Below are 23,998 nucleotides of genomic sequence, written 5' to 3'. Positions count from 1 at the left end.
ACTTTTGGCTTCTTGCTTCCTGATCCTTGGATCCTTGACTTCATGAAACCTTGCTTCCTGACCCTCGGACTCTTGGCTTTCTGACTCCTGGCTTCTGGACTCCCGTTCCTGCTCCCACCCTGCCATCTTACCCCTGGTCCCGACATCCCCAGCAGGGACTTTGATCGCCCGTGAACCAGACCGTAACAATGGCTGTGCTGCAATGACACCCCACCCCTTGACAAGGAGCATAGCTTGCGTTATGGGCTCAGCTGCACTTGGAACAAAGTGTGGAGGTTGCTGTGCCAGTTTCTTCTGGGCCATAATATTGGAAGGATTTTGAGAGAACCAAAGAACAGAGACAATAACAACAGAAATCAACATCTGCTTTTCGGCTGGACTTGCAAAATGTCTGAAGGGAGTTCTGCAATCTGTAGTTGTGTACACTATGGGGCAATTTATGCTCATAAGGGCCTTCTGTGCTAGACTTGTTTGCTTTCCGCCCACATTTCTGCAAGTTAAGGGCAACACAACTGCAGCCTCTTTCCATTCAACTCCAGCTTCTCCTTATAACACAGGGCAATCAAATTCACAATATTTGAATCATATCCAGTATCTATTACTATTGGAAAATAGCCTTGTGGCACTGAGTGTGGGTGGACCAAAGTCTACCAATAGGCCTAATATGTGCTGTTTCAAAGATGCCTGCCTCCATCTGTTACTATTCTTATATTACAATTATGATGATTGTGAGGAGGCAGCTGAGGCAGTTGCTCCCGGCCTCTGTGTTGTCCTGTTTTTGCCCTGGCCAGATTGAATATGTGCAAGCCACATATGCTGGGTGTGGGCTTAGGGATGCATGCCATGAACTGGCTGTGTCAGGACAATGCAGTTGGAGGGTTAAGGACCCCAAGGAGGGGTCCAGCAGGATATGCCATGAGTGGGGGAAATCTGCCATCAATGATTTTGGGGTCAGGCTTTCTCAGCTTGTTCTCTTGCCTCATCCATCCCCATGATGGGAGCTGCAAGTTCGACCCCTCTCTCTGTCCCCCCTTTGCTATCCAGGCTTTCCTGGCTTGGCATAGTCACTCCTTGACATGTCTGCCTTCACGCTGACAGATACTGGGAGTAGCTCTTTCCAGAGGGAGACACCTCCCTTGTCACCCTGGTCTAGGAGGAGTTTACTGACAAGGGGGCACAGGGCATTTTGATGACAACAATGCCATCTGCATGCTGCAAGAAGCTTACATGCATGAGGAACATGCATCCCATAATAGACATTTGTCCAGAAGCACCCTAAGAAGTTCAGCCAAAAGCTTCATGGAAAAAGGTGGGTTTTGTGGTGGAATATGGATTTTGAACGATGTTCTAGGATGGACCATGCATAAGAAAGGAAGAGTGGCTAATAGGTGGAGTCATTCAAGTGATCAGGAGAACTTTGGATGGCCAAGAATGGTAGAGCAGGACAAGTGAAGGCCACAGGAATATATGCCCAAGGTAGAAGGCGAGAGATATTCTAACACAGGTGTAGTGAACTTTTGGCTTTCCAGATGTCATTGGACTGCAACTCCCATCAACCCAGCAAGCGTGGCCTGTGGCCAGGGGTGATAGGAGTCATAGTTCAGAAGAACTAGAAGGCCAGATGCTCTTCATACCTGATCTGAAGTATTTGGAAGAGGCAACTGTTTCTTCACCCAACTCTTTGTATATTGCTGTAGGCTATGTACATCTGGTTTAGCAAGTGAGCTAATCACTGCTTCTTCAAAGCTGCTGTTAAGGGGATTATCTCAATTATCAGAGTTTTTTAGCAAGCAGGTTTGTGAGGGCAGCAAGAACGATAATGGGATTAGCGGTCACCTTAGCAGTGCCCTATAAACATGTTAGCTTCCTTGATGAGCATGGAAGAAAATGACATTCAAGAATATGTGTTGAGATGTCTCCCTGTGCATCTGATGATGGTGATTAAAACACAGCAGAGGGATTTTTTCCACTATGCCACTCATTTTATTTTATTTTATTTTATTTTATTTTATTTTATTTTATTAAAAAAAAAACTTAAGTCAGGGTGTATGAACACACACCTCGTATTGTATACAGTTCCGGCCCACCCATAAGGCGGGGTGAAGCAGCTGCCTCAGGCAGCAGCCCCACCCCATCTACTGCCAGATAAGGGAGATGTCCGCTGTGGCAGAGCAGGACAAGTTCCCCATCCCATAATACAGTGGTGCCTCGCAAGACGAAATTAATCCGTTCCGTGAGGCTCTTCGTATAGCGGTTTTTTCGTCTTGCGAAGCAAGCCCATTGACAGCTTAGCAGATTAGCGCTATTAGCGGTTTAGCGGCTTTTAGCAGATCAGCTGATAAGCAGCTTAGGGCTTAGGAAAAGGGGGGGGGAAAGGGGGAAAACCTCGCAGGAACTCGCAATACATTTTCGTCTTGCGAAGCAAGCCCATAGGGAAATTCGTTTTGCGAAGCGCCTCCAAAACGGAAAACCCTTTCGTCTAGCGGGTTTTCCGTCTTGCGAGGCGTTCGTCTTGTGGGGCACCAGTGTAATGCTGAAGACATTCCCACTGGGGCTTATTCTTTGTAGGGGTGTTTATGATCACAGCTACAGTGTTGCAATTCTAAGTAGCTAAGTCACTCCTTTGCAATATGCATATATTAAGACACTGGGGAGTGCTAAGTCTCCATTTCTTATCATATTTTGCTAAATGCCCCCCTTCACCTGCTGAACAGCTGCCTGAAGGGGGGGAAGGCAGAAGGACTCTACCTGCAGATCATCAGCCTTGAGGGACAGAAGAAGACACTGATGAGAACCAGCTGAGTCTGGCTTCTTAAACAGAGCTCTCAGCAGCAGTCAGATGCTGGAAACAATGCCTGTGGTTCCCGGTCCTAACTTGCTGCTCTCCATCTGGCTCTTTTGCTCTTTTGCTCTGTGATCATCTGGATTCCCTGCCTTCAGATGTGGAGCCTGCTCTCAGGTAAGTGTTCCTTGGCGATTCTTAGCCCCTGTTTGCTCAGCAACAGAACTCTGACAGGGCTGTGGCACTAGTCCAGAGAAATGTGTTGAGATGCTGCTGTTACGTTCTCAGTTTGGCATTAGCAGTATATGTCGGAAGAGTCACAGCAAACAACAAAGGTATATTTGAAATTTGAAGAGAAGGGGGTAGTTGTAAGCATGCCCTCCTGGTTTAAAAGCACCGTATCCCATTCTGAATTTGGTTCAAACTCCTCGGAAGTTAGGGACCAATTCAGAATATTACCAGGACTCCCTGCTGCTAACATCCCCACCTTCCTTCCTTTCCTACACACATCTGTTAGAATTCCTGCTCCATGATTGCAGTCATGGGATTGTTGTCTTTCACATGGTGCAAACTCTGCGGATCCCTAAGTGTGCCAGTGTCGGTTGGCATTGGTCGCTGTGATGTTCAGGCAGAAGAAAGCTTTTGAAGCCCCCGAATGATTGACCAGGAGGGAGAGAACATGCCAGTCGGGCATGTGTCTCTGCCAGAGTCCTACTCGAGTGTAGGCTGAGCTCCTGACAGCATCTACCTGCAAGAGGGGAAGAGGAAGATACTTGACAAGTCTTCAGTGTTGCTCTGTTACATTAACCCAGCAGTGTCCTGGGTACCTGGGGAATGTAGCATCAGTTTATCTCACATGAATAAAGGTAGAGATGGGAATCTCCAGCCTATGGACTAAATCCAGGCCAAAAGACTTCTCACTTTGCCCCCCAGCACCCTCTACAGGCTGATTTCCCAAGAATCCTGGTCAACAACAGACCCCTCAAGTGTCCTGATTTAATTGGGACATCCCAAATTTACAGAAGCTGCCCTGGCTCCTGAACTCGATCCGGGATGCCCCGATTTTCCCAGAAGTCACTCCAGGCCATGCTGCATCTACTGACTTGGTGAGGGCTGGGGCAATCTTCCCAGGGCCGCTCTAGAGCCCTGGGAGAGTGTGGTATAGTGGTTAAGAGCAGTAGACTCGTAATCTGGTGAACCGGGTTCACGTCTCCGCTCCTCCACATGCAGCTGCTGGGTGACCTTGGGCTAGTCACACTTCTTTGAAGTCTCTCAGCCCCACTCACCTCTCAGAGTGTTTGTTGTGGGAGAAGAAGGGAAAGGAGAATGTTAGCCACTTTGAGACTCCTTAGGGTAGTGATAAAGCGGGGTATCAAATCCAAACTCTTCTTCTTCTCTTCTAGGGCTCGCGGCATCTGGAGACACAACATCTCATGAGTAGGAGGCTGAAGATGGGGAGGGGAAGAGCAGGTGGGCAAGGAAGGGTTTAGTGGCAGGGAGAGGGCAAGTGACAGAGATGAGGGATCATGGGGAGGACCCCCCGGGTATGAAACAATATACTGCTTTGCAGCATTCTGGGACACAACGGAGGTCCCATTGCAAGTCCTTCCCATTGTACAAGATGCATGTCCATTGCAACCTCAATATGAGTTCTTGTTTCAGGGTGGTGTGGTGTTTGTGATTGGTTTTTGTGCAATATCATGTGTCTATGACAGGAATGAGCTTCATAATGGCCCCAGGATAAAAGGGATGGTTTTTCTTTGGTGTGGGGATAAATAATTTTACCTAATTCCATTCTGAAGTGCAGGAGGAAGTTCATCCACCACTACAGGTATTTGGAAGACAAGTCAGACATATTCTTGCATGATTAATAACCTGAGATTTCCAAGATTTCCCCACTTGACCTTCACCCGTCTGTTCATATTTAATGCTAAGATATCAGATGTTTCCCAATTAACCTTCTAACCAGAGACGTTGCTAAATATGCTAGATAACAAGAGCGGTTCTTGCAAAGATCTTGGAACTCATTCAGTCTTTCGTCATTGCACAACAATGCTATAAATGCTATAGCTATGTCATCTGTTTAGCCAAATTGTTGTTGATTTTGAACCTCCAGATAATGAAAGCCATTGCTTTCACCAAAAAGTGTCAATATGCCCTCCTTAACACTTGATAATCCAAAAGCAGCTTGCAATGAGATATTCTCCAATGAGATGACTCCTATACCATTAAAGGTAAAGGTACCCCTGACAGTTATGTCCAGTCGCGGATGACTCTGAGGTTGTGCGCTCATCTCGCTCTATAGGCCGAGGGAGCTGGTGTTTGTCCGCAGACAGCTCATGTGGCCAGCATGACTAAGCTGCTTCTGGCAAAACCAGAGCAGCTCATGGAAACACTGTTTACCTTCCCACCAGAGCAGTATCTATTTATCTATTGCACTTGATGTGCTTTCAAACTGCTAGGTGGGCAGGAGCTGGGACTGAACAATGGGAGCTCACCCCGTCGCAGGGATTCAAACCGCCGACTTTCTGATTTCAAGCCCTAGGCTCTGTGGTTTAAGCCACAGTGCCACCTGTGTCCCTTATTTCTTTATTACTTCTCCTTATTTAGTGCAATGCTATGTACGTCTTGGGGGACACGCGGGTGGCGCTGTGGGTTAAACCGCAGAGCCTAGTTCTTGCTGATCAGAAGGTCAGTGGTTCGAATCCCTGCGACAGGGTGAGCTCCCGTTGCTCGGTCCCTGCTCCTGCCAACCTAGCAGTTCGAAAGCACATTGAAGTGCAAGTAGATAAATAGGTACCACTCCGGCGGGAAGGTAAACGGCATTTCCGTGCACTGCTCTGGTTCGCCAGAAGTGGCTTAGTCATGCTGGCCACATGACCCGGAAGCTGTATGCCGGCTCCCTCGGCCAATAAAGCGAGATGAGCGCCGCAACCCCAGAGTCAGTCACAAATGGACCTAATGGTCAGGGGTCCCTTTACCTTTACCTTTATCCATGTCTATTCAGAACCCCAAGTTCAATCGGTCTTACTCCCGAGTAAGCAGATATAGAAATGCAGCTTTATTCTCTGGTGCTCATCACTGGTCTTACCTCCTATATTCCTGGGTTTATTTTTGAGCAACAGTTGCATTTGCCCAAAACAACAAAGCAGCTCGAAAGAAGGTGACAACCTTTCATATGCAATTGAATGCAATCCGCAGTCATCCAACTGGAGAAAACCAGCAGCCGGCAGTGACAAGCATTCATTGTGTCTGCCTTTCAAACAATCAAGAGGACAATAAGGGTTGAGCAATCGGTCAATCAAAAAGACAATTGGAGAAAACCAGTGTCTGGAAATCTCAACATGAGTATTGAAAAGTGGGTTTTGTGTGAGAGAGTATGGAGGGGTGAGAAATGCAAATGTTGGCTCCAAAACCAAATATTTGAGTGGGCAAATCTTAACCAAATTCTGCGGTGAAGAGACAGTTTGTCCCTGCCCCAGCTTCTCTGAATAGCAAGAAGTTTCATAGGTGACCTATTTGAAGAGAGCAGTGATTTATAGTGGATTTTAAATACCTATTTATAAAAGCAAAGTCAGGTTGCTGAGTGCCAATCCATTTGGAAAAAAGGATTCCCTGGACACAAGGTAGAATTTTCCTGTATGCTTGATGGACTCCTAGATATTTAGAAATTCGACCTTTGGAAATTATGGATGGTATTTCAACTGCTTTGGTTCAGCTGTATTTTTGCATTGTTTTATCTTGTTAGCTGCCAAGGGTTTATATCCAATAGTGGCAGCTTAGAAACATCTTAGAGGTGGCTAGATATTGGGGGCACACCTGGAATAGGGACCAGGGAAGGACATCATCTCTGTGTGTATCCATTGTCTCATCTGCCTTGGAACTAAATTCTGCTAAGGAAGAGCAGTGCTTCATTGTTCTTTCCCATTTGCATTTAGGGGCAGGTTTGAATATATTTTGGGGGTTTCAACATGATGCGAGATGGTAGCAATTTAGAGAGAGAATCTCTTACGTCTGTTGGTTTCCAGGCCGCAGAGTCTCAAATTAATCCTGACTTGGGGAGAACATGGTGACAGGAATTCCCCCCTTAACGTTCTACTTTGTCTCCAATTAGCCTAGTAAATAGTTTTCAGCGGATGCATTTGCATGTGTTACTGGAAAAATCTGAGGGCTCCCTTGGACAAAAAGTAAAGACACCAACCAGAGTAAATTGGAGCAAATCAGCAGCCTGTAGGCTTGGCCTTTATTGACTGTTGCAGCAGGGTGCTCCCCTCACTTGCAGGTGAGAGGAAAGACACAGAAAAATGGTGTGCAAGACCTTATAAAAACTTTTGAAATTCCCCTCCTCTAGGTCAAGCCCACCCCCAGAAACATCATGCATACATTACAGAAAGGAGGGGTTGAGGGAGGAGTTGTGATGGTAACCTGAGTGTCCTGTCACCTGGCTGGTTCCCTTCTCCTCCTCCCCATGAGTCATTTTCTGAAGACAAAAGGTAGTCACAGTTTCCTGCCCCCTGAGGGAAGATCTGATTCAGTCCATGCTGAATCCATTCCCATATGCAAGTTCTTTGTGATCTTGATTGTCTTCTGTCTAGGACCATCAGGGTTGGCATAGCAACTGGGCAGGGCTCCTGTGGATGTGCTGGCCTGGCCTGTATCAAACCTTCCCCATTTTGTAGTCCTTCCTTCATGGAGTAAAATAAAAGTGGAACAGTGCAAATCCGATGTATGGCTGATTTTCTATGAATTTATAACAGAAGTGTAGCATATGTAGTGTGTGAGTGTGTGTGAAGTTTGTACAAACTGAATGATTGGGGGGGCGTGTTTCCTGCTACACATGGAAGTGGCTAGGTCTGGTAAATCAGCCAGGCTGGAGTCAGATTTGCTTCCCTGCTTTGCTCTCCTTCCCTCCCTCCTTGTCTTTCTATTTCCCTCCATCCAGTACATTAATATTGATTACTTGGAAGTAATTCCATCTCTGAGTGTGAAGGGTTACACCTCACTGGCTCTAACAAACCTTTAATCTCTGTTAAGATAGTGTATGGTAAATTAAGTGTGTGTGTAGACATCACAGAGATTTGGCAATGTGGCATTTGTGGGCATGAACATGAAAAACAAAACTTCCTGAATCAGGCCAATGGCTCATCTAGTCCAGTATCCTGTTCTCACAGTGACCAACTAGATGCTTATTTTCATTTTATTATTACATTTTATTAAGAGAATTTCATTTATAAAAAGAGTAAGGGGGGAATGAAAGAAGAAAGTGGGGAAGAAAAGAAAAAAAGTTACATTACTATGCATTAATATACAGATGTGTATATTATTCTAATACACATATAATTGTCAATAACCTAATGTATTCTATGCAAACTCATTCCAAATATCACTATGTTTATCCAAAGAAAGTTTGTGTCTATAAACTGGCAACGTATGAACAGACAGTGTTGTCATGTCAGCAAACCATTGATTAAAGTGAATTGTATCTCTATTCTTCCAATTCATCAGTATCACTATCAGTTTCTTGGCCACCTTTAGAGCACATAAAATTTATTTTCGTTGTCCTGTTGTCAGTATCCATACAATGGGTATGCAGTTCAAGAGCATATAGTGTTACCTTGGGTTAAAAACTTAATTTGTTCTGGAGGTCCGTTCTTACCCTGAAATTGTTCTTAAACTGAGGTACTACTTTAGCTAATGGGGCCTCCCACTTCCGCCATGCCGTCGTCATGCAGTTTCTGTTCTCATCCTGAAGCAAAGTTCTTTACCCGAAGGTACTATTTCTGGGTTAGCAGAGTCTGTAACCTGAAGCATATGTAACCCAAGGTACCACTGTATTCACCTCTGAAAATCTCTTTCCCCACCCCCTGCAGTTTCTCTGGTTTGCCACTGTGCCCAAGGACCCATTGTAAGAAATATATATTTTAGTGTTCTGGCACCTACACTTTGGAAACCCCTGCCTACTGACATCAGGAAAGTTCCCTCACTTTATTCTTTTGATACCTGCTAAAAAACCAAACAAACAACCTTTTAGACAAACCGTCCCAGATACCTGGGATGCGGGTGGCGCTGTGGGTTAAACCACAGAGCGTAGGACTTGCCTATTAGAAGGTTGGCAGTTCAAATCCCCATGATAGGGTGAGCTGCCATTGTTCGGTCCCAGCTCCTGCCAACCTAGCAGTTAGAAAGCATGTCAAAGTGCAAGTAGGTAAACAGGTACTGCTCCAGCGGGAAGGTAAACGGTGTTTCAGTGCGCTGCTCTGGTTCGCCAGAAGTGGCTTAGTCATGCTGGCCACATGACCCAGAAGCTGTACACTGGCTCCCTGGGCCAATAAAGCGAGATGAGTGCTGCAACCCCAGAGTCGGTCAAGACTGGACTTAATGGTCAGGGGTCCCTTTACCTTTACCTTTTACCCAGATACCTAGAACGCTGATGCATATTCAGTTTATTGCTGGTTTTCATTTTTTTAAAGTGTCTTCATACTTTTTCATAATTTTGTTTTACTCTTTTCATAAAACACTTTGAGGTTTTTCACACTCAAGCAGTATATAGTTTCAATGAAATAAATACATTGCTTAATTTTAAAAGGCTGGTGATACCTGCTATATAATGTAAATGCCTGCACAATTGATAAAGGGCAATAACCTCATAAGACAGATTTATTTAAAACCTCACCGGGCACACCTTTATTGGAAACAAAACATCCATTTCCCAAAACCCTTTGGCTGTTGGAAGTGGGCAGCCAGGTCGAACCTCTGAATTATGTGGGAGGGATGGTAGTTTTTAAGCAGAATTTAAGAAATGGGAATTCACTCTATTCCTTTATGTTCCAGCTTCCTTGTATCTTTTTAAAGGCAGAATCCCTTCTGAATCATGTCACTAAGGTGAAGCCTCTTACATCAGCCATGATGGACAGTACAATTTTCCCCACAACTCCCCCCAAGTGATATTTTGACTTGTTGTTAAAAAGAGAGAGATTGCTTTGCAAATATGGGAACTTTGAAAAAAAAGTTGCGGAAGGTCAGGTCTTTCAGTGAGGAAGCAGCTGTGAGAGAAAAGCAAGGGAGTCACCTGGCAATTTTAGCTTCTTTAGGTATTGTAAAGGTAAAGGGACCCCTGACTATTAGGTCCAGTTGTGGCCGACTCTGGGGTTGCGGCGCTCATCTCGCTTAATTGGCCGAGGGACCTGGCGTACAGCTTCCAGGTCATGTGGCCAGCATGATTAAGCCGCTTCTGGCGAATCAGAGCAGCGCATGGAAATGCCATTTACCTTCCCACTGGAGCGGTACCTATTTATCTACTTGCACTTTGATGCACTTTGACGTGCTTTCGAACTGCTAGGTTGGCAGGAACAGAGACCGAGCAACAGGAGCTCACCCAGTCGCGGGGATTCAAACCGCCAACCTTCTGATCGGCAAGTCCTAGGCTCTGTGGTTTAGCCCACAGTGCCACCAGCGTCCCTTTAGGTATTGTAGGAAACAGCTGAAAACCTGACCTGAGCAGATTTGAATGTCATTATGTTAGGTCTTCTTGCCATTTGCAGCTTTCTTTAAAAGAATGGTGTAAAGGGATCCGAGAGAAATCCAGTAGTACATGGGTTATTTTGGTGTGTGTGTGTGTGTGTGTGTGTGTGTGTGTGTGTGTGTGTGTTATTTGTATGCCACCTTTCTATAATTCAAACCATGCCCAAGGCAGCTTACGGCATGAAAAAATACAAACATAACAAAAGTAGTTACGAACAATAAATAAAACCCCCAAAGTACACAACCAAATTAAACAATTTCCACATAAGATCTGCATTAAAGATAAAAAGCTTAATATTAATAATGGCAACAGCCTCTGCCTGCACCCAACAATGCCCTCTAAACAATTCCCCAACCAAAGGTCTGTTCAGCAGTCTCAGCTTTTGTAGCTGGAGTCAGTCCGGGCCAGGTGGAAAAACGCCTGGGAGGCAGAGAGCAGATCTCACAGCCAAGATGGTCTCTGGCCTCTTCAGCGGCCTCAGCTTTTGAGGCTGGAGTCAGTCAGGGCCCAACCCTCCCAGGCCAGGTAGAAAAAGGCCTGGAAAGCAGGGAGCAGGCCTTCCATGACTCACAAACAAGATGGTTTCCACAGATTAAAATTTGGGCTCAGCAGAACCCTATTTCTCCTCTCCCTTTCTCAGTCCATATGTTCAGCACCTGCGTCTGGTAAATGGGAGGGATAGGGATATGGATGATGGGAACTGGAGTCCTGGAGAGTGACAGGTGCCTCACCCCTGCTGTTCTCCATCTATCTATGCTTGTATATTGGACCCATGCAAGAAATTGCTGAAGCAGAGCATGCATAATGATGCGAGCAAGCCATTCACTACCTGCTGGCCAATAGTGCGTTCAGCAGAGTCGAATAAGTATTGGTGGCATATAAGGAAGGCCTGGCAATTAATCTCTATTTAACATTAACATATGCTCATTGACCCTGATACTGATTAAATTAAACATGCTTCTTCTGGCACCTACTTTCCAAATGAAATATTCAGTATCCCAGCCTTGCTACATCTTATTTATTTAAATAGCTGATTAATTAAGTGGTTTTTCCTAAAGATGAAAGAATGGGGGCGGGGTGATGGATAATAATCATGGTGAAACCCGTTGTGTAGGATGAAGGCCATTTTTTAAATTATTTTTTGCATAGACTGTAAAATCAAAGTTGAAATTAAATCTGGATCTGTAGGCTGCTACACACACATGAGTGTAAAGACACACACACACATACCTCATAACTCTCAGAAACCGACAAGGGCATGATTAATAACTCTGACCTTTTAATGCAACAGGGCTTATTCGTCTAGTCTTTCTGCAGTTCCCTCCTGTCGGGAAAGGAGAAGGAGCTATACCTCAATGGTAGAGCTCCTGCTCTTTCATACAGAAGGCCCCAAGTTCAGTTCCTGGAATCGCCAGCTGAAAGGCTGAGCTGGAAAATGGCCATTGCCTAAGATCTTGGCTGCCAGCTGGGGCAGCGAATACTGCCTGGTGCCCCTTGGAACTTTTGCAAACTGGATATATTAGACGTGTACGGAGAACTGGATGATAAGGTTTTTTTCCATGTTCTTACAAGGATGCCCACAAATGCCACATTGCCAAATCTCTACAATGTCTACACACACACTTACTGTACTTAACTATGGATGAAGGGCAGAATACAAATTTAACAAATAATAGCTCAGTTGGTTACGATGTGATGCTGCTAACACCAAGGTCTCAGGTGTCCACGAGGGACAGCTGCATATTACTGCATTGCAGAGAAGTTCTCACAGTGACCAGCTAGATGCTTATTTTTATTTTATTATTACATTTTATTAAGAGAATTTCATTTATAAAAAAGAGGAAGGAGGGAATGAAAGAAGAAGAAAGTGAGAAAGAAAAGAAAAAATGCTGTTACATTACCATGCATTGATATACAGATGTGTATATTATTCTAATACACATATAATTTTCACAGCATAAAAATACAATATAAAAACAAAAGGCTGATCTATTGGGGCAAACAGGGCACTGCCCCGTCAACCTCAGTCAGCTTCCTCCTCCTCAGTCTATCACCCTTGTAGAACTGGGTAGAAGATAGGACAGAAACTAGACTTAGTTGGCTCCACTTATCAATGGCGCTGGTTGCACCTGCTCTTGGGCTTCCCATTTTCCACCCTGCCAGTTCCAAGGGGCACCAGGCAGTATTCGCTGCCCCAGCTGGCAGCCAAGATCTTAGGCAATGGCCATTTTCCAGCTCAGCCTTTCAGCTGGAGAGTCCAGGGACTGAACTTAGGGCCTTCTGCATGAAAGAGCTTGGACTCTAGTCTCTAGATGATCCTTGGGGTCCCTTCCAACTCCATTCATCTATGGTAAAAGTAACCTGACTTCTCTGTGGGATGATAGGCCATTCAATCCACACAAGGAGGTCAGAAGAGCTGTCCAGCACTGTCAGAAGCCAGGAAGCCTCATACTGAGTAGGAGAGAAGTTTTCCTGAAGGTACAGTAACTAGACTACCAGCAGGCTCATGAAGACTGTCACACCAGTAGCTCCCCAACAAAAACTGAATGCTCATCTGGACATCCTCCACTCCCTGGTTTATTGGAGGAATGCTGATCCTTCATATGACCGTGTTTCCTCTAATTATTAGGATTCTGATAAAGGATGTTTTGTGCTGCCAGGCAAGGGGTGCACTGGTGGGACTGAGTATTGGTTCAGGGCGATTGCCACCTCCTCCTTCAATATCTAGTGGTGGTTCTGGAGCTCCAGAACTGAGAGGGTTATCCAGCTGGGTACATAAGTCCTTCTGGTTCTCTGGCTGAAGTGATGTCCTGGAGTACCCCATCTCCTCCTGGACCTGTTTGATGTTGGGGCCCATAGTGGAGTCCTATTCATAAGGAAGTGAGAGCTGGACCATAAAGAAGGCTGATCACCAAAGAATTGATGCTTTTGAATTATGGTCTGAAGGAGACTCTTGAGAGTCCCATGGACTGCAAGAAGATCAAACCTCTTCATTCTTAAGGAAACCAGCCCTGAGTGCTCACTGGAAGGACAGATCCTGAAGCTGAAGCTCCAATACTTTGGCCACCTCATTGGAAGAGAAGACTCCCTGGAAAAGACCCTGATGTTGGGAAAGATGGAGGGCACAATGAGAAGGGGACGACAGAGGACGAGATGGTTGGATAGTGTTCTCGAAGCTACCAGCATGAGTTTGACCAAACTGCAGGAAGCAGTGGAAGACAGGAGTGCCTGGCATGCTCTGGTCCATGGGGTCACGAAGAGTCGGACATGACTAAATGACTAAACAAAAACAAATTCATAAGGAGGTCTTGCCCAGTTCCAACTCAAGGTCCTGACACCTACCAGCAGATGCTGGTTGCCACACTGCAAAAAGAATAATCAAGATGCGTCTATTAATCTGGGCAGATGAAAGGAACATGGTAAGATTCTTGGCGGGGGGGGGGGTGAATGGGAAGACAGCTGAAGGTTAGGGTCACATTGCAACATTTGCTCCTGCAAGTCATCAGGAGACTCATAATTTAATGATGTGTTAACTTGCATTGCAAAAAAACCAGTAATTGGAGCACTTATTAAGGAAGAAAGTGGGATGAGGTACAAAAGGTTTTCACTGACCAATGCTGGGGGGAAATGAAGCTGCTACAGTTAGATGTTTATGCATCCGTTGTGGAGACTTAGTTGACCATGGGGCTGAGGGACAGGGTGGAGATGGTGTTTGTGCATTTGCAATGCTACTCTTTTGGGTTTTGCAAACTGCATATATTAAACATGTACAGAGAACTGGATGATAAGGCTATATTCTATTTCAAGTGTCAGAGAAAGTATCTCTCTGAATTCCCGCTTCCGGGAATCACAAGTGGGAAAGTGCTGTTCCTCTCAGATAGGCTTGCTAGACTAAATGAGCCTTTGGCCCAATCTAGCAGGGCTCTTCTTATGAAGTCATGGGAGAAGAACTAACACAGTGAAAATAAGAGTTGGTGGATACGTAGCTTTTGGGTGGAAAAATCGGCGTTTTCAAGTCTGGTTTTAAAATTCTTTCTGCATATCTAGCTTGGGCTTAATTGTGTGAGAATCTAAATCCAATGATTGATGGGGTCCTAAGGTGATTTGGGTTTTTATTTCCTTCCTTCATTTCTAATTACTGGTTTGGATGCAATCCAAACCAAGTGAGTGATGAGATAAATAATCCCATTTATTCTGAAAACATGAAATAGCTTTCATTACACCGTGTGTGTTTCTTTTGCTTTTGTTTGATATTGCAAGTATTGTTAACTCTTGTTCTGGTACTGTACTCATAATTAAAGCAACAATGGGCATTTCCATTAAAAAAACAAAAACCTACAGAATTGTGGAAACAGAAATTATGTCTTGCTGGGCTGAAATTCTGTGCTCGCTGCATCAGTACAGGAACAAATATTTCCCTGAAGTTGAATGCAGATTACTTTAGAAAAACAAAAAGCATATGCATCCAGATAATAATAATAATAATAATAATAATTTATTATTTATACCCCGCCCATCTGGCTGAGTTTCCCCAGCCACTCTGGGCGGCTCCCAATCAGTATTAAAAACAATACAGCATTACATATTAAAAACATCCCTGAACAGGGCTGCCTTAAGATGTCTTCTGAACGTCAGGTAATTCTTTATCTCTTTGACATCTGATGGGAGGGCGTTCCACAGGGCGGGCGCCACTACCGAGAAGGCCCTCTGTCTGGTTCCCTGTAGCCTCACTTCTCGCAATGAGGGAACCGCCAGAAGGCCCTCGGCGCTGGATCTCAGTGTCCGGGCTGAACGATGGGGGTGGAGACGCTCCTTCAGGTATACAGGACCGAGGCCGTTTAGGGCTTTAAAGGTCAGCACCAACACTTTGAATCGTGCTCGGAAACGTACTGGGAGATATTAAAAACAGATTAAAAACAGATATTAAAAACAGATTTCTGCAGATGTATCTCCAGTTACAAGCAAGAAGGAACCTGCTGTGTGTTGGGCAAAGGACTGTATATAGTTATTTGGTAGGGCCTGAATTACTCCACCAAGATGTGCCGAATTTCTTAATTGAAACATATGGTGCAGCCACATTTACAGAGTACAGTTACCGGTACCGTAAACCAAAGGCTGTCACTCAGTTGGAATATGGTTGGGAAAGGGCAAACCAAAATGATCCAGGGAGCCTCAGGTTGACCCACCCTGGGGATGTTTTGAATGGTTTTTCACCCTGGCTGTCTGTCCTTCCTGCCTAATGTCCAACCCCCTGACGGCCACAGTTTGTACTAGCACATCTGAGACCCTCTGATTATGTCCACTTTGTTTTGGCCCTCAGATAAATCCATTGCACAGCCTTAAAATATATATATTCATTAATGTTTCCATTCTCTCTGTCACCTACTATTCTCAAACTAATAAGAGCAATTTCATTACATATTCGAGGAGGAGGGTGGGGGAAGGGAAGAAAGAAGGAGGAAGCCAAGCTTTTGTGTGAAGTTAATAATTCCCGCTGATTAATCAAAGGTAATTACATTATGAGAAGTTATGTCTCCGCGTATCCCGAACCATAAAATGAAATTCTCATTAAAATTATATTACATTCATTACCTGTGTATACCCAGATTCCCTGAGATATACATTATATAAGAATCTCCACTCCAATATTGTTCAGAAAAACTCATTACTATGATTCAAGACAAGATCTTGTTTGGAGGAACCATGGAGATTAGTGTAGGTGAAGCCCCCTCGTTGTTCTGCTTTGAAGATAATTTTGCAAAGGCCACAAAGTTCCTTCATCTACAAGTCATCGCTCTACAGATTTCTGTCCAGGATTCCCCCCCCCCCCAAGACTATTATACTTTCACTCACTGAGGAACAGAAGAAGCTGTCCATGCAGCTCAGTAACATCTCAGGCCAGGGTTTCTCTTGGAGATGCCAAGGTTTGAACCTGGGACCTTCTGCATGCAAAGCAGAAACTGAGCTATTGAGCCAGAGCCTTTCTTCTTCACCTATGTATTGTATTGCTTTTATACAGTACACCTCTATAGGCACAACATTTCAGGAGCCAAGCAAGTACTAAATGGTACATACTTCAGTTTATAGAGAATGTCCAAAAATGTGTGTGTAGGTGTTTGTTATTCTTCAGAAGGAGGGTATAATTCTTTGATGAATTTGTGACATTTGAGTGTGTGGTGTTGATATCCACAGGTAAATATTGGCAATCCCAGTTGGGTTTGTGAATGCCTGGAAACCAGCAAAATCTCCTACTTTTTGAATTCTGCGCTGGCAAAAGCTGACAATTATGAGTAGGTGCAATGCTTTTTTTCCTGGGAGGATGCAGGTGTACGCATACCGCTAAACATTTTGTGAATCTTTGTATTTTTGTCCATTTACTGTATTTATTTTCCCCAATTCGAACTGTAAAATCATGATTTTCTTGAGCCAAAATGAGTACCCCATAACATTTCTTTATAAAGAAAAAAAGCACTGAGTAGGTGGCATGCTCAGTTGTGTCCATCTCACTGAGTTGTCTCCTTAGACTTGTGTTCTTGGTCCCGTGGACGGTGTCAACTAATTAAGGAAGCCGTTTTTGCTGATTCCCTGAAAATTGGTTCTTGAAGGTCCCCTGACCTTTTGGAACTGACTTCTGGAGAGCACTGAGGATGGAGAGGGAGCCAGCTGGTATCACTATCTCTCCCATTAGTGGGCGCATCCTATCGAAGCAACAGCATGAGGAGGACCATTTTGGCAAATTCACAGAAACATGGGGTTATCAAAAGCTGCCTTATGCAAAATCAAACCCATCATCCACCTATCAGTGTTGTCAACACTGACAGATGGCAGGTCTTTGAAGTTGTTACTGTAAAGAGCAGAGAGTAACTCCCCCCCCCCCCCCACACACATATGTGTACCCTGAACAGAACTGTGTAGGTACGTCCCCTTTAAAATGTAAATGGCGCCCCTAGAAAAAAATAACAGCTTGACATTAAGGAAAGATAGATCTCGCAAGATGTTAATGGTTACAATGAAGTTCTAGAAATATCACGCTTGCTAAAGCCATTATGTTTTTGTCAGAAATTAGCAAAAGAACATTTTGATCTGACATTCTCCTTTTATGCCCCAATCTCTTTGCAACTAGACACTTGCAACTTTATAGATGATAGCTTATAATTATCCGGTGTGTACCTGTTGGTTTCTTTAAAATATAATTGCCAGGTTAGCACTTTACATTCTCCTTTTCTCACTGGATCATTTCACTAATAAAGTCTCAAAGTGTTTTTTTGTGAAGAAGATTGCAAGCACAAGGCTCATCGTTATTATCTGGATGACATCTTCCGTGAATACATCTACAGGGGCAGATAAAATTGTTGGGGCGATGTGGGGGGTGGCAAATCTGCCTCCTAGAATGCCAGTTAGCTCTTCAGACTTCAAATAATCTCCCTGGGATTTTGTCGTTGTTGTTCTGTTATTATTTTTCTTAAATTGTATGGGGAATTCAAATTTCCTTTGCAACTGCATTATTCTCTGGGAAGAAAGGAGAAATCAGTTTTGAGATGATGTAGCTGAAAGACAGCAAGCAAATGAATGTATGGAGCAGATGAGTGTAGCTTAAGAAATCCCAAGAGGACCTACTAATTATACTTCACACAGAATTGTTAAGATTATTGTCCTCCACCATCTCAGCTAGAGAATCATGCCACAGAATGATTGATGGAGGAGAACCCATTTCTCTGCACCACAGAGACACAAACAGGCTCCAGAGTTGCTACTCGATTGCAGAATTAATAGTAGTACGACTCATGCAACACATTGGCGAGTAATATACACACAATAATTACCAAAATAATTATATATTCTTTATTAATCTCCTGAGAAAAATAGAAAACCTTGTGCAAGGCCACAGAAACTTGCGAACTACCCAGCCTAAGATTAAGATGTCTGATTTCAATAGATTTTTCAAGTGCTGAACCCAGTCTTTTGTTTTCTTTATCTTTCTAGGTAAGTTCATGAAGATACCAACAAAAGGTAAGTTCGGTGTTGTTCACAATACTGAGAGATGCCAGTGAAGTGGTAAAGGTAAAGGGAACCCTGACCATTAGGTCCAGTCATGACCGACTCTGGGGTTGCGGCGCTCATCTCGCTTTACTGGCCAAGGGAGCTGGCGTACAGCTTCCGGGTCATGTGGCCAGCATGACTAAGCCACTTCTGGCGAACCAGAGCAGCGCACGGAAACGCCGTTTACCTTCCCACTGGAGCGGTACCTATTTATCTACTTGCACTTTGACATGCTTACGAACTGCTAGGTTGGTAGGAGCAGGGACCGAGCAACAGGAGCTCACCCCGTTGCAGGGATTCGAACCGCCAACCTTCTGATCAGCAAGTCCTAGGCTCTGGTTTCACCCACAGCGCCACCCAAGTCCCACTAATGACTATACTTAGGCCCATTACCAAGATGCTAGCCTGGCTACTTCAATAATTGAATCCTCCATTAGATTTTAACCCTTACTGGATCCAAGGGATTAGAAGGGATTCGGGAATCATACAACCCAACACAGCCCCCAAACTCTCAACAATATTAAAAGTAAAATATCAGAAATTTATAAGTTTTAACAAAAAAAAAAAAATCTGTATGAAGCACTACTCCTCAAAAGTCGGTATTGCACCCCTCTGAGGTTCTGCGCCCTGGGTAGGGATAATAAAATGTTACTCATGCTTATAAAAAGTTCCCTCCCTGTTGGCCGCCAGAGCTGGGCCTCTGCAGCAGAAGTTCTTTGAGGTGTTTCCTGGCAGAATGAGACTGAGACAAAGCCTCTGGGAATTTTGTGTTTGTTGTTTGGGCTGAACTTGTACAACCAATAAAGAGAGGTTTCCAGTCTCCTCGGTTGTTAATCTCAGAGCTTGGCACAAACAGCCAGCATTTTTACTGTGCACAAATTCTCTTTCTTCTTTAAAGTCATGTTCGACTTGCTTGAGGTTACTTTTTACGTGCCCCTGGATTGTGTGGCGGGAGAGGCCTAATGAGTGAGAAGCAATGTGAAACCTTTTTTATTGCCGTGTGTGAAGGCTTACAGACTGACGTGCTGTGGCAGGGGATATGGGACCTGTGGCCCTGCAGACATTGATGAGTTTCTATTCCCATCAGCTCCAGCTCCCAGCATGGCCAGTGGTCAAGGCTGATGGGAGCCATAGTCTGACAACATCTGATGGGTCTCAGGTCTCCCCACTCCTGCGCTTCAGGAAACATGATCCTGGTGGTGTTTACCTCTGAAATCTCATACGCAACAAATCTGATAGAACTCCAGTTTGGGCTGTGTTACTCACAGATTCTACTTAGGCAGCATTAGAAGTCACATGGCTGCCAATTAAGTGCATGGTCAGGTGACCCAGGGAACCAATAAAGTCCATGGCTATCTGATGCATGGATGAAAACTAGCAAAGATTGGGGAAGGGCCAGACCACAGTTCAGAGGTACCAGCTTGCATGGGAGATTGTGGGGCGGGGTGCCAATGACACACGTAATGTTGTGCACAGCATAAGGTTGTTGTCAATCATAGAACTGTAGAGTTGGAAGGGATCCTGAGGATCACCTGGTCCAACTCCCTGCAATGCAGGAATATAATAATAAAATAATAATAATAACTTTTTATTTATACCCCGCCCTTCCTGGTTCAAAAACCAGGCTCAGGGCGGCTAACAACAAATTTAAAACACTTTAAAACACTTGATTGTAAAAGCAGCATAAAATACAGTATAAAAACATGAATAACAATAAAATTTAAAAATCAATCAGATAATCCCCAGGGCTAGCTGGCTGAATTCTACCTGGGCCAGCGAGAAGACCAGGGGAGAATTAGCTGTGGGGTCTCAGAGCGGGTGATCTTTATAAAAGGGGAGGGGGAGGGAAGAGAATGGAAATAAAAGATCAGGCTGAATTCAAATTAAAAGCCAGGCGGAATAGTTCTGTCTTACAGGCCCAACGCAAGGAGGTTAAATCCTGAAGGGCCCTAGTCTCCTGGGACAGAGCATTCCACCAGGTCGGCGCCATCACTGAGAAGGCCCTGGCCCTGGTGGAGGATAGTCTGACTTCCTTAGGGCCCGGGACCTCTAAACTATGGTTTTTCATGCACCTTAAGGTCCTCTGCGGGGCATACCAAGAGAATATGTAGCTGTCCCAAAAAGGGATTGAACCTGCAACCTTGGTGTTATCAGCACCATGCTCTAACCAACTGAGCTATCCAGTACGGCTCCTCTCTGGCACTTGGCCTCTTCCTCCACCTGCTGCTGCCACCACCACTGGCCAGGGGCCGCTTCCCTTGTCTTTCTCTTACACAGCAGGAGAAGGAGCTGTTGGCTACTGGACTGAAGCCATGCTGCACTCAACTCCGTGTTTGCCCTTCTCTGCCCCCTGATTTTATTTTGCTTTTTGCCAATTAATTTTCATTGCTTTTCAAAAACGTTAACCAATTTAACATCACATTAATTCAAACTGAATGCAAATTTAAAAATGACTTCCCACCCCGCCATCTTGATGTTTTGATTTCCACCCTCAGTATCACATACCTTTTCAAATGACATTTCAAAAACTTAAAATATTTTAGCATTTTATCTTTGATTTGTTCGATTTTCTTCATCTTCATTTCCCATCGGCTGCTCATTTTCGATTCCTGCTAGACTTAACTATAACATATTCCCTAATGTCCCTGTTTTGAACATTGGTGGGGCCTGCCCCCTCCCCCCCAAAAAAATATTGGAGGGGCCAAAAGTGCTGGGCCCCAAGGATTTGGCCCCTATTCCTCAGTGATCAAGCTTCTGATTTGCACCCAGAACTTCCTTGTTGCCAGCTATCTTAGATCATTTTAATGGGAGATGCCACTGGTGAAACCTATTGCCTTCTGCATGCAGAACATGCAGCCACAGAACCATGCATTCTCCTAAACTAGCAGACCACTTGGGTCCTAGGGTTTTTAACCAACACTGACAGGGTTTCCAGCTGGCAACTAAAAGATTCCCCTCCTCCCATTAGCTTCAAATGTTCTACTGAATCATGAGATGGGAGCCCTGTAGTTTGCATGCCATAGGTTAGTGGTAGAGCATCTTCTTTGTGTACAGAAGGTCCCAGATTCAACCCCCAGCCTGTCCTCATAGGGCTGGGGAAGATTCCCTGCTTGAAAACCTGGAGAGCGACGTAAATGGACCCATGGCTTGACTCAGTAGAAAACAGCTTCCTATGTCCCTGTGTTCCAGTTGACTTTAAAAGGAACCTAGATTGCTAGAGGACATTTCTATCACTAGCTCTTTGTCACAATGACTAAATGAATTTTCCAGATTCAGAGGCAGTATTGACACTGAATGGTTGGCTGTTGGGGAGAAGTAGAATAAGCGTGCTAAGCCACTATGTCTCATTTGAGAGGTTCTCAGATGTTTCTGAGAACATTTGGCCATTGTGGTAAGCGATACAGTGGCGCCTTGGTTCTCAAACTTAATATGTTCCTGAAGTCCGTTCAACTCCCGAAACCATTTGAAAACTAAGGTGCGGCTTCTGATTGGCTGCAGGAGCTTCCTGCACTCAAGCGGAAGCTGCATCGGACGTTTGGCTTCCCAAAAACGTTTGGAAACCAGAACACTTACCATATTTTTCGCCCTATAGGACGCACTCCCCCCCCCTCCAAAAATGAAGGGGAAGTGTGTGTGCATCCTATGGGGTGAATGCAGGCTTTCGTTGAAGCCTGGAGAGCGAGTGGAGTCAATGCGCATTGACCCCTCTCGCTCTCCAGGCTTCGTGCAGCTCTCCGCAAGCCGTGGGAGACTGGCGCTGGGCTCCCACGGCTTGCGGAGAGCTGCCTGTTCTGGGGGCTGGGGAAATAATTCCCCCCTTTATTTCCCCCCAAAAAAACTAGCTGCGCCCTATGGGCCGGTGCATCCTATAGGGCGAAAAATGCGGTACTTCCGGGTTTTGGGTGTTCGGGAGCCAATTTGTTTGTCAACTAAGCCATTCAAGAACCAAGGTATGACTTACAGATAGGTAGCCGTGTTGGTCTGCCATAGTCAAAACAAAATAAAAAAATTCCTTCCAGTAGCACCTTAAAGACCAACTAAGTTAGTTCTAGGTATGAGCTTTCGTGTGCATGCACACTTCTTCAGATACACAGGTATGACTGTATGTTGAACAAGATAGCTCTCTGGTCTGACCCATAAGGTTCTTCTCAAGTATTCTTGTGCATTCCTGATGGCTGCATATAACCATGGATGACTAACAGGTATACACAGATGTCCTGCATGATTTTATCTAAGTTCCCTTTACTCTCACAGGTCATGAAAAGGCTGCCTGCGTCTGACCTTGCAGGTTTGGGGCAGAATCAGTGCAAAGGCAATTTTAGCTGAGAGGTATTCAGCGTCAACATATGCATTTCTGATGTTTGTTTATTTAAAATTTATAGCCCATTGCTCTGCTCTATCAAAGCTTCCAATGCACTTCACAGTTCAAACAAAAAACAAATGTGGTATTAAAATCAGTTCTACAATCAAAGCCATGAATACTAAAGAGTTTGGAATTAGATGAACTTCTGTTTATTGTTCTGTTCTCCTAAACGAGTTATTGTTGCATATTGTGTAATGCTACATTTTAATAAGCGCTTGATGGTTCAAGTGTTTATATGAACCTGTAACTTAATTTCTTGAGGGGGGTTGTAAATTGACTTAAGGAAAGGCAGGATATCAGCATAGGAAAGTGAAGTAGCAGTCATCACTTGAAGTTATAATCATCAGCTGATGAATATTCTGGTTGAACATATCCTTGTTTTGGTCTGAACAACCGGTTGGTTGCAAATTCAGTCATTTGGCCAGCATTTGTATCAACAAAACAAAAAATGCTGGTATGACTAGCTGGGCCTAATACTGAGTTTTTCCTCTTGCACTTAGGAAACTTCTGCTTGGAGGGCCTAACTAAGGCAAGTGGTTTAGGATCCAGGGATCATGTCAGGCAATGCTTGCAAAGAGCAAGGGGAGTACTCACAGGTGATCTTGAAAAGTTTGGTCATCCATTTTTGCTAGAATGTGTTTAAAAATAGGAATGGCCTGATGGATCGATCTGACATCACTGCCTCATCCATCAATTGTTTGTTGACTTAGAAGGAAAGGCAGCAGCGACTGTCATTTATCATTGGAGAGGATCTTTGGCCATAATGAAGGTCAAGGAATAGGAAAATGTGTTTATATGGATCCCTATAAATGGGTTTTGAATTGTTAAGTCCTTGGACTTGCCTTGGAACTCGGAGTAATACACCTGCCCTTTGCAGCCTTTGACTTATTTTCCCATCAGTCCTGTCTAGCTCCCTTCATTGTCTCACAGCTATTTGCTTATTAATTAAAATATTTTCTTAACCACTTGATATCATTCGAGCTTAGGGTGGAATGCAACAGTAGACAGAAAATGTCTTTGAACACCCACAACCATAAAACAGTAGCATCTCGTCCAGTTTCCTGGTCTCACAGTGGCCAGCCAGATGGAAGCTTCTTCCATTCAAACCTTGTCTGAGGAACGTGTTCTTCCTGACCTCTGGCCCATTCCTGTATCCTTGGCTATTCCTTAGTCTTGACTTCATCCTCTTCACTTATGATTTGACTCAGACCACAGAGCCTGGCAGGTGCTCATCTAGCAACTCGCTCGACTCAGACCACAGAGCCTGGCAGGTGCTCATCTAGCAACCCCT

At 44.5% G+C, this 23,998-nt stretch overlaps 1 long non-coding RNA gene across 3 annotated transcripts; it reads left to right on the top strand.

Annotated features, from left to right (window-relative positions):
* Window positions 1–2,703: 2,703 nt before the first annotated feature.
* LOC309349140 lies at window positions 2,704–23,684 on the top strand. 3 transcript variants are annotated; one of them, XR_014159755.1, is made up of 4 exons: window positions 2,704–2,959; window positions 5,908–6,140; window positions 18,288–18,314; window positions 23,208–23,684. It is a non-coding gene; the product is annotated as an uncharacterized lncRNA (long non-coding RNA). The 3 variants fall into 3 exon arrangements; XR_014159756.1 differs by lacking the exon at window positions 2,704–2,959 and adding an exon at window positions 4,493–4,613; XR_014159754.1 differs by lacking the exon at window positions 5,908–6,140.
* The last annotated feature ends 314 nt before the right edge of the window (window positions 23,685–23,998 follow it).

This window comes from Podarcis erhardii (assembly GCF_964252035.2).
Source record: "Podarcis erhardii genome assembly, chromosome: 8".
NCBI classification, from domain to species: Eukaryota; Metazoa; Chordata; class Lepidosauria; order Squamata; family Lacertidae; genus Podarcis; species Podarcis erhardii.
The sequence above is the reverse complement of the archived record's forward strand: the minus strand, read 5'-3'. Positions and strand labels throughout refer to the sequence as shown.